This window comes from Gymnoscopelus microlampas (genome assembly GCF_963454915.1).
Source record: "Gymnoscopelus microlampas genome assembly, chromosome: 12".
NCBI classification, from domain to species: domain Eukaryota; kingdom Metazoa; phylum Chordata; class Actinopteri; order Myctophiformes; family Myctophidae; genus Gymnoscopelus; species Gymnoscopelus microlampas.
In genome coordinates, this window is record NC_139949.1 from 21,950,277 (window position 1) to 21,962,313 (window position 12,037).

A 12,037-nucleotide genomic window follows, 5' to 3' on the forward strand; every position below is an offset into this window, starting at 1 on the left:
GATCAGATAGATCAGCCTCTATAAAGAAAGTCTTCGCACAGATTGAAAGAAAAAATCTCGGTCACAGCTCACTGGAGCATCGCCGTTATTAGAGTCCAAGAAGCCTTCATTTCATCCCCAACATTAACTGCTTTACTTCATTGGTCCTTCAAGGTTTATCAACTTCTTCAACCACTGTCTGTCTTCTTTCCCCCGGTGGGTAGGTGTGTGTGTGTATTGTTCAGTGAGCGCTACAGCCTCTCCGTCCTCCTCACTGTGTAGCCCACGCTCCTCAGTGTGAACATTTCCATGCACAGCTGAAAGTGGGCATCATGAACAAAAATGAATCACGTGACAGGCCTACCCTCATCACAGACCGTGGCTGACGCGTGCATACGTTAAGGGCAGTGGTGAGGAAAAAGTAGACCTACTCTTTTTTTTGTTTCACTTTGTTTTACTTAAGTGAAATAATCTGTTACAAGTAAAAGTCCGGAATTCAAAATTGGCTTGAGTAAAAGTGTCCCATTTCACAAGTTTTCAAATGTATAACATTTAAACAAAATAGCACATCTACAAGCTCACAATGCCTGTGCATCACAAGGCATTTTGTAGGCTAATAATTATAAAACATTAACCACTTCAGCCCTATACATTTTGGCCATTTGAAAATAGCCGATCTACAAGCTCACAATGCGTTGTGATGTGAGGCATTGTGAGCTTGTAGATGAAGTGTTTTGTAATAATTACAAAATCTACAAAGTAACTAAAGTTTTCAAATAATTGTGGATAAAAGTACAATATTTGCCTCTGATATAATGGTGTAGAAGTAAAAGTATTGCAAATTGGAAATACTTCAGTAAAGTAAAATAAAATACCCTCAGAATTGTACATAAGTATGGTATTTGAGTAAATGTACATAGTTACTTTGCACCACTGGTACTTGGAGCACTTTTCCCCAGATCTTCACCAAATCTCTTCACTGAAAATAGCCAATCTGTGAGCTTGGAGGATTGGTCCTCAACGACATGAACAGTGTCTGGACTGTAGAGGGCGCTGTGTTCAACTTGAAGCCTGCTCAACCAACGCCAGAGGCAGAGGCAATTATTTGTTGAAATGCCAATAGAACATTTACAACTATAATTGAAACAATTTCGTGCTCGCTCACTGGGAAATTGGGGGAATTGAGCCAAATATGTGACATGTGACATTATTGAAACGTTATTTGCGGGCATGCAAAGCTTGACAGTTATTAATGCGGTATTAATAGCCTATTAGATGTATGCAGTATCGAAATTGGTCCTATTTCAATCAGCCGGAATGTAATTGACAATAATTGGCATATGCTGTACCTTAATTTGGCTCATTGTGCATCATTGCACAAATTGTGCATTGTTGCAATTATTTATCTTCAAATAATACAGTGGTCATAACAAACGACAAAAAGCCTAGAGCAATGCGATTAAATGCGCATACAACAAAACATTGATTTAAAAAATGCCATCCATCTGATGTGAAATTAGCATCCGACTGTATGGTAACCAAAGCAGCAGCAGAGAGAACAGCAAACAAATGACTTAACTAACATTTAAAAGGCAATATCCTGCAATAGAAACATTGCCAAAACATTCAAGCAATCTTGTGTCATGGTGTTCTTTAGTGCTTAAGTGTTTTATCAGCATGTTCTCTTTCTCTGCTTCTATTCTTGATGTACTTGTAGGTGTGAGCTGAATTGTTAATTGGATAGGATCCCCATTAATCAACAGCTTCTTATGTTATTGCATGTTCACATAAAAAGAAATAAAAGACAAAGTAATAATGCAGAGCAAATTATAGCTGTATTATGAGAGGAAATCGTTTGCTGAAGGTTGTTTTCCATAAAAGCCTTTGCACAAAACGTGCTGTTCTTGTTTGACCTTGTAAAATACGTTTTATTGCTTATTTTCGTTTACGATTATCAGTGGTGGAAAACCACATTCTTTACTTAAGTAAAAGTATCAATACTGCAACGTAGAAACGCGACACGTCAGTGCTTGTAGATCTACAAGCTTGTAGCTTGTCGGCTATTTTCAAATAGCCAAAGTTTAAATAGGGCTGAAGTGGTTAATGTATGTTTTTGTAATAATCATTCAAATCTACAAAGTAACTATAGTAACTAAAGTTTTCAAATAATTGCACTGGAGTAAAAAGTACAATATTTGCCTCTCTGAGATAGTAGTGGAGTAGAAGTAAAAGTATTGAAAATTGGAAATACTCCAGTAAAGTAAAAAAACACCTAAAAATTGAAATTAAGTGCGCCGTACTTGAGTAAATGTACTTAGTTACTTTCCACCACTGATGATTATATAAACCTCAGTGGTCTCAAGGCTGGCAATAAGAGTGCTGCACATCTATGTAGCCATCCACTGTTCTCTCCTAGCCCTATCTGATGCCATCACTCAGGAAGACACACTCTGTGTTTTCTATAAAAGGGAGGGACAGAATCTTGTATCTCGGATGTCATCAACTCACCTTTTAACAACTCCCTGAATAGAGTCAGTGGTACACTACTGGTGCTGAAGAATGACAATTCTTTTCAACAATATGCAACAAAAAAATCAATGCTGACATCAAAACTACCTGAATCTGAAGTTGTTTTTGTGTTCTAACAAATGCCACTGTTTTTGAAGTCTATGTGGGACAATGCTTTCAAGCATAATTGATTATTTCTAATGATCTCAAGAAGATGCTTAAACATCCACTCTAAAATGGTACGAATGGAATGTGTACGTGTTGTGCTGAGGCCATTGACTTGTTTGCGTTGTTTTGCAGAGCTGAACCCAAGAAACCTTTCCTGAACCTTTTTGATAAATGCACTCTTTCATAATGGCTTTATAGACTTATTCTGTCCACATAGACCACTGTCCAGCATTGCCACTAAACCACCACTAACCCCTTTTAAGATGCCAGAGTTCTCTGAGCTGTCAGTCTTAATATGACCACTCAAAGCCACCTTGACAGCAAAGCCAAACATCATTTTACAGTCTGTAATTGAACCTTCCTTTGAGTTGAGCAGCAGTGTTTACTCTCCAGAATAGTAATAATAATTTATTGCCCACCAGTTGAGATGAGATGAGATTTTTCCCATCTCACGTCCTAAAGTCTTCACCTTGATCTTTTCCACTAAATACCAAAAGGCATTTACCTCAGTTATGTTAAAATGAACAAATAAGAGAACCTTGAATTAGATTGAAAACATTGCAGACACTTGACTCTAAGCCAGACTTGTTATACCTTTTTATACTAAATAAACATTTTTTTTAAATGGTTACTGATGCAGTGTGGTGTATCACCTTAATTCAAATAACAGTTAGTTCATTTATAGAAAGTTTGTTATCTGCATGTACTCAAGCTGCCATATCTTACAGTGGCGTCACTAGCTTTAGCTTTGTTTTGTTTTTTTGTTTGTTTTTAAATATCAAACAAATAAATACATTTTGTTCCAGCTTTTCTCTACCTGTTGTGTTTTTGCAGCTAGATGTAGCCTACTTTGCACTTGTGTATATAATAGGATTTAAATTTGACAGGAGACAAATTTTCTCCACTTAGCCAGGTATATCCATCAACCGTTTTAGTCAAAGGAACGCTACGGCTTCACCTATTTTCAACCTTATCTTCGTATAATTGGTCCTCACTAATGCTCATTCTAAGATCGTACCATTTCTGTCTACTCGCTCTGCGTCTCGGAGGTGGACGGTGGATAGTTCGGAAATGTTCGTGACCTCATTGCAGGTTAGCACACTTAAAAAGAAGCTACTGTTAGTACATTAATTAAGAAATGTATACAGCATATATTTGAAAACTTGAAATTGTCACATATTATTTAAGTGGACACATTTTTTGTCCACCTCTGACTCTGAGACACAGAGTGTGGAGATAGAAATGGTACCATCCTATAGTGAGCATTAGACCCATGTATGTGAAAAGGGTGAAATGTTCCTTTAATTGTGTTGTCATGGTACACTACCGTCCCCAATCATAGTAAGCACATAAAATATACATTACTTACTGCACATATTCTGTTGTTTTGCAACTAACCCCCAAGTGTGTTTAGAGAGAACAACAATGTGATAGATGTAAACAAATCATCTCTCAAAACACCATTTGTGCCACAAACTGTGGCAATTAAAGTGAAAGACTAATTAAATTTGATTTTGAAAAAAAGATTTCAAGGAGAGACAATGACATTTCTTTACTCACTGAACAATGTATCATACTAATTAACTAGAAAGTTGTCAGGGTGTATATTTAACAACTAAAAGTATACTATAATTTAGGCAACTTTTGCTTATTTGGACGGGACAGTAGAGAGAGGGAGCAAGAGGTGGAATATATATATATATATATATATATATATATATATATATATATATATATATATATATATATATATATATATATATATATATATATTAGTTTACTTAAGTAAAAGTAACAATACTGCATGTAGAAATACTCTGTTACAAGTAAAAATTGACTTGAGTAAAAGTACAAAAATATTGGCATCAAAATGTATTTAAAGTACCAAAAGTAGAAAGTACTCATTAGGCAGAAGGTCTTCAAATGTATACAAATCTTTTGAAACTAGCAGATCCACAAGCTGAGCTTGTAGATAGAGCTTTTCAAATAGCCGAAATGTATATAGGGCTGAAGTGGTTAATGTATGTTTTGTAATAATAATCAAAATCTACAAAGTAACTAGTAACTAGTTTTCAAATAATTGTGGAGTAAAAGTATAATATTTGCCTCTGAGAAAAGTACTGACAATTTGAAATACTCCAGTAAAGTAAAAATCCCTCAAAATTTTACTTACAGTAAGTACAGTACTTGAGTAAATGTACTTAGTTACTTTACACCACTGGAGGGAGCAAGAGGAGACATTATGTGGTCAACATTCCGTACTCATCAACTTGAATGGATGCATGAGTTTCATAAGGCCTATAAATCACTTTGACGTTAAAAGCCCACAACATCAGTTAAGTTAGATACCAGCCATTGATTTTCACATTGGTATCACTCATGAGATATTAGCACAGCAGGGGGGAATTGACAGATCCTATAGGATGTAATAGTGGAGGAGGAGGACTTACCACTTAATAGCTAATGTAATCCTTCTCCAAAGTTATACTCCAGGGACACTGGGTCTATTTCAGTGTTTTACATTGTCTCTCGCACAGCACTCAGGCACTGGACAAATGATAGGCAGGTAGGCAAACATATGTGACAGATGAACATATTCTTTAATTACGGCTGATCAAGAGGCAGTGTCTTCATGTTATATTATTCTTTATCCGATATCTCTGAACCACACAAATAAGGTCCCATATACCACACACAGACATTGTTGATCATTGTGATGCATTTAATGTCATGGCATGCCATTGAAACGAAGCCCTTTGAATCTTGTCTCTTGACAGGTAGTTGTCAGTTTTCAGTTACTTGTCAGTTTTCAGTTACTTGTCAGTTTTCGGCTTGTTCTCAGCTCCTGATATTTGGTGGCCTTGCTGTGTCTAAGCACTTTGTATTTGTGGTGGCTGCCAGTTCCTGGAGGAGGTTGAAACGTGTGACAGAGTGTATCAGAACAACTATAGACAGGCTCTACTACGATGATCCCACAGAGACTTGTGACAAGAGGCTTCTTTAGTGAGCACAGTCTGGTCAGCTGCTGACTGTGGGACATTGAAGAGAGAGGTCTTTCTCTGGACAGGAAGAGCTGATGATTGTTTTTCTCGCCCTATAATGGTGGACCATGATTGTCTGTCAGATGTGTTAGGGAATGGCACAGTGTATATCATGCCAGTGCCTGTCAGACCGCCCATTAAGAACTATGGACACAGGGTGGCAATTTGTCTCCAAATTGGGCCTCTCATCGACAGCCACTCCAGCACCACCACCTTGGTTCTGGTGTCGCTTACTACTGTAGCTCTAACACCAGCACGGGCACATTTCAAATATGCTCTTGGAAATTAACAGCCATTTCCAAACCCAGAGTTATAGACCCATCCAGGTCTGTTTTGCATACATATACTCAATATGATTATAAATCAGAAAAGGTCAAGTCAGGTATTTCAAAACACATAATAATCTTCTTTCAAACAGTGACATTGATACGTCCTTTTACCTTAAAACAAAAGGACAGAGGAAAAAGCCCTGCAGTGAATGAGTGATTAGAAAAGTGAAATCAAACACATTCATTGAAAGATTACTGCAAGTGACGATATCATAGGAAGAGTTTGATTATTCTCTTGCTGAGTTTAGTCCTAACAATTTGTGAAACCTTGTGAACGCAATATCTTAGGAGGGCATTGATGGAATTTCATGACATTTGGCACAAATGTCTGCTTGGATTCAAGGATTAACTGATTAGAAGTCCAATCCATGTGTCTGTTCCTCTCTCTTCATTGGCATCCATCTCTCCCATTATGAAATATGAATATGGAGTTTGCTCTCAAACGGATATTTCACTTTCAATTACAGTTTCTAAGTTGCTTGATTTAGTGTTTAGATATTTGATATTCATTTTATCAGACAGGCCCCCTTCTATACAAACCCATTGTAACTTCTAACTCCATTATAACCATGATAGATTCATCAAAAACACCCGTCCTTGGTGGTGACTGATAAGGTCCTTCTAATATTTGAGGGGCTGTGCTTTTTCAATTACTCTTTTCATGAATTTTATTTTGTTTATTTACTTCTAAAATATAAAAAATAAATGAAAAAAGGGATTAAAAAAAAAACCAAGAAACACGGCCCCCACGCATTAGAAGGGCAATATCAGTCACCGGAACCAAGGCCTGGTGTATTCAATGATGATGAATATCAAATATCTTGATATTGAATCAAGCAACTTAATAACTGTCTGGTGTGCTCACAAAAGCCAGAGTATAGGTTAAAAAGACCCCAAACATGTTTGAAAGTGAAATATCGCTTTAATGTTGACCCACACAAAGCATACTTTGGAGTTTAGACTCCATTATTACACATCCCACAATACAGTAGATGTAGCCTACCATAGAATTGAACTTGACTTCTCCTAACATGAAACTGATGAAAGTAGTCAAAATAAAATCAGACTAGTCTTGTTTCTGCTTTGTGTGCAGTGTTTTCCTGCCAACCAACTGACAAATATTATTAGGAGATGAGGCTACTATTGAGAACTGAATACAGAGTTGTTTAGCTTTGATGCTATCTGTTTGTGGCAGCATTTTTCACTTGCCTGGCTCTACTTAAAACACCCATTCCATTCCTCTGTTCCGGAATAATTGTCCTATGACACACAGATCAGATGTAAAAAGTCAGACATGCGTGAGCAGGAATATAATGACGATATCATATTCACAGAAGCTAGGCTATTTTACTTGGAACGGAACTGGATACCAATGTGAAAATCATGGAAAATTAACACAACTTTAAAAATCAATCATTTTGAAAACGTTCAAGTATCTGTAGTCACGTACAACATTTGTAGTTGTGCTAACAACCTGAGGTAGGTTATCTATCTGTCCCAAATTTACCTGAACTGAGGTTAGTTTCACTCTTTCTGAATATGAAAAACAAAAGGATTGGATTGGTGTTGGTGTTGGCACTAATATTATTTTGGGGATCCAAAAAAGACAAACATTAACAGCTCCATTTTTATGTTGTAATGGACGGTAGAGTGCCGGATAAAGAGCTTGTTGTGACATGCCAGTTGAGTTCAACTTCGTCATTGCTTGTGAAGTGAACTTGTGTGAATGTAGACCATGGTGCTCTCATGGTCCCATTTAACTAAATCAAGTAGCCTACTTACACCAAACAAGAGGGTAAAAAAGGTGGATTACAAACTTTCAAAATAATAACAATAAGAAATATTATGTATTTGAAAAATCAGACTGTTAAAAAGTGTCCCCCGTATTTCGCACGTATGGCCTGGAGTCAGGTGTATGTTTTAAATTTACACACGAGGACAAAGATATTCAACCATGCTTAAATTGTTCGATCTTGTTCTTCAAGCTGGCAGTTACCCTGAGATTTGGGGTTGAGAAGCTGATTTCTCCAATAGACAAGCTGGACCCTAGCAACTCCCAAGGCATCCATATTAGTAGTAATATGTATGGTATTATTGTCTCCGCCAGGCCGAAGGCATGGCGAGAGAGTATGTTTTACCCTCCGTCCGTCCGTCCGTCCGTCCGTGTGTGTGTGTGTGTGTGTGTCCGTCCTTCTGTCTGTTAACAGCTAATCTCCGCCACCGTTGCCCCGGTCGCTGTGAAACTGCACACACACACTCCCGCGATGCCACAGCAGAACCTCTGCCCCAAAGTTTTCACATGGGCCTGTTATAGCGCCACCAGGAGGCCGATTTGTGCAAAACACATTTTTGGATATTACTCCTACAGATTTTATCTAAATATCACGCAAATCGGTACACAGTATCTCTATAGTCATGTGATCAAGACGGATCTGTCCGATATTTCATATTCCACCCTGATTGGCTAAGGTTGGCTTCCAAAGTTGGCAGGATTGGTCCGTTTTGAAAAAAATGTCTCAAATCATGAACGCAGCGTGTGATTTCCGTGAAAATTTGCACGCACATTCCTACTAGGCCAAGGAAGAAATGCCACCCTTTTCACATTGGCCTGTTATAGCGCCACCAGCAGGTCTAATTTAGCAAAACACATTTTTGCAACAAAATGCCTCAAATCATGAATGCACGCTCATTCCCACTAGGCAGAGGAAGAAATGCCACCCTTTTCACATTGTCCTATTATAGCGCCACCAGGAGGCCACAATAACGACGTGACCTGGCGGAGACCTGTGCTCCGAGGAGCACTTTTTCTAGTTAATGATTGCATTCCTTGTGGAACAAGTAAAGGGAGAATTGGCTATTGACCAAATCACTTCGCCATGTTTACGTCGTTCATAGTTTAATATTAATCAGCAGCATACATGCAAGTAGATTTTCATGTTCAAAATTAATTTAATTTCAGGCTTTCAACTCTTGTAAATTCTTGTCATAATGCATTCAGGCGTGTGTTGTGAAATTCTCAAAAAGGGGGTATGTCAAAGTTAAATGTTAAGTAACTTGCAATAACTGATTTCTTTACAATTGGTTTTGAATTGTAGAACCAGATGTAGAACCACAATATCCATCCTAAGAAGATCAACCATTGCGACCATTATTATAGAGACTGTATAATTATCCACTCCACTGTTTTGTATAACATTCCTTCCCTTTTGCTTCTGTTCTGTTCCTTTAATACATTCCTGGTTCATCCCTTTCACTCACCAACCTTTTAGGGTTGGGCCCTGGACCAGCCTAGAGGCATATGACTGACTCACTGAGGGATGATGTTACACCATTGGTCGGCTGGTTGGCCTAATACCCGACTGGCCATTCGCAGAGCAATCGTCCCTTCTGGCTAGGGAATGTAGTCTGTCCTCAGTTGGCCTACAACTAACCAGTGGTGGGAAAAGTACTCACATTTTCTACTTAAGTAAAAGTACCAATACTGCAATGTAGAAATACTTTATAGCTTGTAGATCGGCTATTTTCAAATTGACAAAGTTTAAATAGGGCTGAAGTGGTTTTGTAATAATAATCAAAATCCACAAAGTAACTAGTAACTTAAGTTTTCAAATAATTGTAGTAAAAGTACAATGTTTGCCTCTGAGATGTGGTGGAGTAGAAGTAAAAGTATTGCAAATTGGAAATACTCCAGTAAAGTAAAAGTACTTAAGTACAGTGCTTAAGTAAATGCACTAAGTTACTTTCCACATCTGCAACTAACTAGACCCCAATCCTACATGCAATGAGCAGCAAGAAAATGTGATGGCCGTCGGGCCGAATAAATCACACAAAGAGTCTGTAAAATGACTGAGGTGGACATGCTGCCTGTTAGCATTGTTAAAGGAACAAGCTCAAACCAGAATACTACATGCCATCAAGAGCAGCAGTTAAATCTCAAGTCAACTCAATCAACAACACCGTAAAGAGCAGTAACATCAGCTGAAAGAAAAGTTATCTACAGTCGAGCAACAACAGATCGCTGGACAGCATTGTCAACAGAAAGTTTCATAACAAATACGTGCCATTACATCGATCAAGAATGGCAGCTTCAATCTGTGGTGTTGATGACCACAAAGTCACTGTTGATGCCTGGAAAGTGATTGGCCATATGACAGCCCGAGTCCACGATAATGCAAATATATGCATCTTTCATTTCGGGTCAGGCATTTGGGTTCATCAATCATAATATCTGTATTCTAGCCTCATGCCTGATTTATGCTTTTGGATGGACTGCACATCAAGAATAGCAGATCTACAAGCTCACAATGTGTTGCGGATGCGAAGTGTGAGCTTGTAGATCTGCTATTTTAGGTGCACGACACCATCATATGATGAAGTATAAATCGGGCTTTAGGCTATATTAATATAATGACGTAGGCTAACCGATTGCAAAACTATCCTTTAGAGTAGAGACAGCCCTAATATGGACTGCAAGCTGATTGACACCAAGTGCAAGGTCCTTGTCGAATCGGGAGCTTCGATAAGGGCCCTGGTCTGATGGCCACAATACACCGTCTCCACTGTGGTCATCCACGATGCACATTCGGACCATGAAAATGAGCAAGCGCCGCAGATGCAAGTCTAAGGACAGCTCCTAATAATGGTGGCCAATAAAAGACAAGTGACGAGTCATTGGACCGGATCTACTCGAACGACAGAGCGCCATGGTGGATAGTCTGAGGGCACACCTCCATATGGGCTCAGTGATGATAGCCCTTCAGCGTTGCGTAGCAAGAGAGCCAAGCACAGCTTGGGCGCTCATTCACATCAACAGCCCGACCGGCCCAGCCGACCATTCAGAGTATGTGTGAGTCAACAGGGAGACCAGCCAGCTCGGTTCGCCGTCACAGACAACCACAGAACCATCAGTGTGATGATAGCAGTTCTCCAGGGCAAGAACACGGTAGCAGAGGACAGGGATACCGGTATCCCCGCAGAGCCTCAACTTCGCGACTCACACAGACTGTGCAGAGGGCAGGAAAACATGGTGGTCCTCAACCTCCTCCGGGGTTAGGTTGAAGCCAGTCCACTGCTCAAAATGGTCCTCAGTAAGCCACATTAGATCAAGATTTTACAGCGTATTATTTTCAGTGTGCCAGCCTTGCCGTTATCAATGGCCTGCTGAATCGTCGATGGCGAACACCTGTAGAGGGAGGCAAGATCTGTCAGCTCCCGGTGCCTTGCTGCCTTCAGATTAAGGTGCTCTAGATGGTCCATGGCTTGGTGGGTGGTCCACTTCGGGATCACACAGACCCTGTGACGACTTCCGGCTGGGTTCAGGAATCGGGACTTTTCGGACACCTGACCACGGCGCCAGAAAAAGGCCTGTGAGTACCGACACACGGGAGACATAGGTGCATTGGAGACATAGGTGTGGGCATTCAACCTATCCGAGAAGAAGAGAACATGAGGGTGGAGACAGAGAGACTCTCCACAACTTAACACCTGGAGAAGCGATCTGCCTCAGTATCCCCAGAATTTTATGTTGGGTGAGAGGGGGGTTACTTGGGACAGCAAAACCCCTCAAGGGGATCTATGTTGCATCCCGGGTGGGTATATGACTGGGGAAACTTCCCAGCATGTCTGTGTTTGTCATGTTTTATTGTGATTATGTATATAGTTTTGTGTGAGGGAATGTGTTTATTGGGGTGATACATAGTGTTATAGAGTTTGTGTCAGTGTTGTATAATGTATATATTTGTCACTGTGACATGGGGTAGCTGCTGTGAGCACCCCCTTCCATTTCCCCTTCATGTGGAGATGGTTTATAGTGGCTTGGAGTGCTGCGTCACAATGAAAGAGTGTTCCTATAGAAAGTCGTTGTCATGACTACTCCATCCCATCTGAATCCCACCAGTCTTAACAGAACGTACACATATCCATTCTTAATGTGTTGTTGAGATTACACAGTATTGCCTATACCTGCACGCACACACACACACACACACACACACACACACACACACACACACG